Source organism: Salvia hispanica, chromosome 6, assembly GCF_023119035.1.
Source record: "Salvia hispanica cultivar TCC Black 2014 chromosome 6, UniMelb_Shisp_WGS_1.0, whole genome shotgun sequence".
Taxonomy (NCBI): Eukaryota; Viridiplantae; Streptophyta; class Magnoliopsida; order Lamiales; family Lamiaceae; genus Salvia; species Salvia hispanica.
Window position 1 is genome coordinate 36,176,654 of NC_062970.1, and position 6,000 is coordinate 36,182,653.

Below are 6,000 nucleotides of genomic sequence, written 5' to 3' on the forward strand. Positions count from 1 at the left end.
CTGGATTTTTCAAAAATTTTCAAAATCACAAAATTTCACTGATACATAGTCTCAGTTTGTGATTTAGGGTTCCGAAATTTGTTGGTAATTTAGATCTATATCTGATTTATGTTAGTTAGGTTAGGTTATTTAATGTTGTCTGATTTTGTCACAAGTTTAAAGTTGTCTGATTTTTTTACAAGTGTAATGTTGTCTGATTTTGGCACAAGTTTAATTTTGTCTGTTTTGATTAACAGAGGAGGCTCCTGGGAAGTTTTCGGTTGCTTTCCATCATGGTGGTTCGTTCTTCGAAACCAAAGATGAGAAGAAGTATGTTGGTGGTTATTTGACTTTCTTTGACGACTGCGACATTAACCAATTCGCCCTGATAGACTTGTCTAGTATGGTACTTAAGTTGAAGTATGATAGGAAGACAATATGCGAGTTTTATTACGTTCATCGAAAGTATAGTCCTAGCTGTTAGGGCAAAGTAATAGGAGGTCCATTGATGCCCATTGTTGACGATGAACACCTCATCGAATTCCTCAAGGTTGTTGCTACTAGCACAAAGCTAGTTCACATATACGTTTTGGAGATAACCCGAGCTGCTGCTATACTGAAAAAGATGGAAGAGGAAGCGCAAGCGCTTCTCAAATTGAAGACGCGAAAATCCACATGAGTTATTATTGAAGAGATTGAAGAAGCTGAAGCTGAACCAACTATCCCAAAGGTTCCACCGAGGAAACAATAAGCCTTTGATGATTGGGTGGTATGATAAGGACGTTGAGTTCGATGAATATCTTGTAAAAAGTCTAGAAGATGCCCGTGCTAAGTGGAAAAGGGACGACGAGGTAGCACATCAAAATTTGGAGAAAGCCTTCGCAGAGGTTTCCTCCGAAGCAGTAGTGTCCGACACCGTACCATCCGAAGTACTCCCTCCGTCCCAAGTTATTAGACCAACTTTCCTTTTTGGGATGTCCCAACATATTAGACTTATTTCCTTTTTTAGCAAAAAGCATCTATCTTATTTTATTCTCCACCTACTTTTTTCTCTCTTCTCTCCCCTACTTTTTCCCTCTCTCATACTTTATTCTCTCCACTTTAAATATCAATTCCTTAAATCATGTGCCCAAAAGAAGTGAGTCTAATACTCCGGGACGGAGGGAGTAGTAACATCCGAAGCCCCACTCTGTGATGCTATACCATCCGAAGCGGTGTCTTCGATCGAAGTGATGGCAGCCGTTAGAGAATCAGTAACAGAGGTTGTTGAAGCTATACCACAAACAATACCAGATGTTGTTGAATCTATGGCAGGTGTTGGACAAGTTGGAGGAGAAGACCTCCATGCACACGTGCAAGAGGTAATTTGTTGTGATATTAAATGATTCATATCATAGTACCCCGTTTGTGATTTGTGATTCACAATGATTGATGTTAGTTACCCGTTTGTCAGTTGTGACTTCCATAAATGATGTAGTACCCCATTTGTTATTTAGTATTTTGTTTGGTTGTGTTGAGCATGTGGACCCAGTGTCCCATCCCCTCCAAATTGTTTACTTTTGTTAGTGTATTGATTCACTTTTGTATTGCGTAGGAGGTAATTGGTTCGTCATGCCCTGAAGATGAAACTGTGGGTATGAATGTACTTGAAAAGGTGTACCAACCGGTGATGGACGGTGGATGTGAACTACAAGCGGACATTCGGGTTGACAGTTCATTTATTTCGATTCTTGAGGACATTACCCATGAACTGTTCATGGCCAAAGTTCACACCTCTGCGAAGAGTCAGCTCCAACTGGTGTAGTTTCAGAAGAAGCCCAGCCAATTGCAGGAGAAGTACCCGATCAAGTTGTCCAAGATGATGTTTATTGTCCTTCGTTCGAGTATGTTCCCGACGGATGTCATCTTCATAACGAGGGATGTGAGACTGATGATGAGGATGATGAGGATGGGGTCGGGCATTTTATCTCCTTGGCAAGCATGTGTCGAGATGAGCAGCTATTTACATCTTATTACCAGACCCTATATCAGCAACAACCGGAACAGCAGCGGAGTGCGGATGCAGACACCGAACAAAAAGGTACAGGAGAGCTGAATAGTGAGGGTAATGGAGGGGCAAAGAAACGCCGAAAGTACTCCCCTGTTGTCAAACAACGGAACTCGAAGGATAAAAACCCACTATGTGATCAAGAAACAGTGGATGAGCTACAAGATCTACAAGATCTTGAAGATTTGGAAGGGTTCAAGAAGAAGGTTTTAAAGTACACTCCATTCAAGCTGGCCAATGAGCTTCCAGTTTGGAAGCCTGGTGATATTTTTAAGGATCGTGATTTCTTCTATGAGGTCATGCTCCAGTACGCGATAATGATCAGACGACGTGTGGATGTCATAAAAAATGATGGGAAGAGACTCCGTGCCATTTGTAAAGGCAAGGCATGTGAGTGGTATGTGTATGCAAGGAAGATTGAAACCCACAACAATACCGATTATGTGGTAATGAATATGCATAGAGATCATGCTCACACGTGCTCGCAAGTGTTGGAGCAGAGATGGCTCACGTCCAAGTGGCTAGTTGCGCGTTACATGGAGAAAATCAAAGCGAATCCCCACATTCCATTGGCAGCTATACGGCAGTGTGTGGATGAGGAGTTCGGGCTGAAAGTTGGTAGGATGAAGGCGTATTAGAGGGTATCTTTGGCAAGGCCGGATTCCAATACCAGTGATTGTTCTACTACAAGTCAAAATTGGAACAGACACAACCTAATTCGAGTGTGCATTTACACTACGAGAACTTCAGGGAGCCTGAATTGGTAGGCCCCAGATTCTTGAGGTTTTATTGTTGCCTCGGGCCTTTGAAATCTGGTTGGATGCGTTTCTGCCGTCCAATTATCTTCTTAGATGCTTGTTTCTTGAGAGGTATGTACATGGGACAACTTATGACGGCCATGGGGATTGATCCAAACAACGGTTGGTGGCCTATTGCGTGGGCGGTGACTGAGGCCGAGAGCTACGCACAGTGGAAATGGTTTCTCGACTACATATTAGAGGACCTTCACATACACGATAATGCCCCAAGATACGTCTTCATGTCCGATCAACAAAAGGTACGAGTAATGTGATTTCAGTAGAAATTATATACTCTAATTGTGATATTTAAATAATAAATACTTTAATTGTGATTTGGCATATAGATGAATAGTTCGTTTGTGATTATAGATTTTGTCATTTGTTTAGGATTATACATGTGCTACTAGGTGTTGTGTGTTGGGATTACTCATGTATGTGCTAATGGGTGATGTGTTCCATGAATTTGGTAGGGTCTTGCAAAAGTCATCGCTGAGGATTTCCCACAGAGCGAGCATCGATTCTGTCTCCAGCATATATACAACAACTTCAAGAAGAAATTCATTGGAGAGAACTTTAAGGAACTATTGTGGGAGCTTGCATCGAGTACAACCCACGAACAGTATGTGGAGCGGATGGAGGCGTTGAGGATTATATATCCCCAAGCACATCAATACCTGCTCGGTGTTGCTCCAAAAGAAAAATGGGTGAAGGCATATTTCTCCTCACATGTTTGTTGTGATGTTATCCTGAACAATATCTGCGAGACCTTTAATTCGAAGATAGCAATTGCTCGAGAGTTGGCCATTATAACCATGTTGGAGGAGATCCGGACGAGTCAAATGGAGAGGATTCAGATTAGAGGCCAGTGGGTCAAGACATACGATCACGCACTGCCGCCTGTTGTCAAAGAGATTGTGGATAAGCTGTACGTCAGGGCTTCTTCTTGGAGAGCAACATGGAATGGAGAGGATTCGTACCAGGTGACTGGACCGTCTGGCCAGTATGTAGTCAACATGCGTGATTTTACTTGCTCGTGCAGATCATGGCAGTTGACTGAAATCCCATGCACTCATGCTATCGCGACAATCAACAAAAATGGGAAGGATGTAGCAGACTATGTCTCCGGTATTATTTACGGTCCACAATGTCGATTCTGTACGAGAATGTCTTATACTCAATCAATGGGATGGATAATTGGCCCAAGACTTCTAATGTTGGATTTGCACTAACGCCCCCAAGGACGAGGCGACAGCGCGGACGACCAAAGAAAGTGAGGCGTGAATAGCCTCAGGTTCGTTATCACGAGGATGGATCTGAGTCACTACGACGAACCATTATACTCAGATGTCGTCGGTGCAGACAAGATGGTCATAACAGGAGAACATGCACCAATGATCCCCGTGTAGATGCTCGAACCGAAGTAGGACAGAGTTCACAGCCCAGTGAGCCACCCACGACGGATGGCGGTGACAGAATTCAAAACCAAGAGGTACTATTCAGTACGATTATATGAATTCCCTACCCGTTGGTCAGTATTTTAACGGTTTTAACGGTTTTGTTTGTTACTTACAGACCAATTGGCCTTGTCGGGGACAACCTAGCACAAGTCGGGTAAGGCAGCCAAACCAAGAGGTAGTATTCGGTATCAATGTATCACTTTTCATTTCCTAACCTAACTATTGGCAGTCAATTTGACATGTTTGTTGTTTGTTGTAGACCAACCCATCTGATCCAAGGGCCGGCACACGTCAGGCCAGGACCAGGACTCATTCGCAACGCTGTGGCCGTCGCAGGGATCAGGATTGAAAAATCGTGGTGATCAAATGTTGGGAACATAAAAACTATAAACAATGATGTTGGTTTTTGTTAGTGTTGAAGGTTTTTGTAAAACTTTAAGCTGGATATTTTTTTTGACTATGGTAGGGTGGCATGGGAAGGCATGGGGTTTAGGTTAGTATGGAATTCTATAATGTTTTTTGTCTGATCAGTACAACCCATCATGCTTGTTTTTTGTGAAGGTTAGCTCTTATGCATTTTTTGTCTGTATTCTAAGACTATACTTTTGTGTATGCTTATGGGGCGTCAATTTGCCATGTTTATTGATTAAGTGTGTACGTGGGGTGTTATTCAACCAAACGTTTTCTACTTCATTCGGGATTAGTTTAGTGACTGCGGGTGTTATTCAACAAAAGGTTTTGTACGGTGGGTGTTATTCACTAAAAAGTGTCCCTCTGTATATTTACAACACGAGTAGTTCAAGAAGAAAAGTGTTACCATTACATTAGGAAAATAATTACAACGCATAACAACAAAATTACAATCTTCATATTTCGGGACATTTTGGTGGTTTTAACAATTTCTAACTTAAGACCTACACACTCTTCAGTCTTCATGCTCAATTTTAACCTCAGCTCGTCACATTCCTCACTTTTCATGCGCAATTTATCCTCAAGAACACCTTCCACAATATTCTTGCATCGGAGTTGTTCTTCAAACTTGTCTCGTTCGACCTTGATTCTTTGGAAGTAAGTGTCTTGGCTTCGCGATAGACCCGCATCAAACCAACGAAAGAATCTGCAATCATCTTCCTTCCATATTGGACAACGATAGTACCGTCGACCAGGATTAGCAGTCGTCCTAGATGTCACCAGCTAAGCCTCAAGATCATGATTACAGTTCACAATCTCTGGACGAGGCCAATTCCAATTGAAACTTGACTCATAAGATTGAGAACTAGAAGAAGACATTGCAACAAGGATCTGAATTGAAAAAATAAAACTAAATTCAGCAAATTGCCTAAAAATTAGAACGACACAGCCTAACACACATAAACCCTAAATTGAAATGAACACAACCAAAATCAGTTGCAGAAACACAAAAAAAATATACTACATTATACCGATACACATAAACCCTAATTTTAACTTAATACAACCAAAACCAGCTGCAGGAACACACAAAAATCATCCGACATTTTACCGGTCACATTGGAACTTACCTAATTTGTGATGTACGCTTACCGTACAGCAATTTCAAAAATCGTCGAAAGAGGCAGTAAACGACGGTAGGGCTGGTCTGCAGAGGGAAATATTAGTGTAAAAAACGAAAATGATTTAAGTGTGAAAATTATGAAGCATACCCAAGCTGTATATCGTCAGAAATATGGGAAATTTC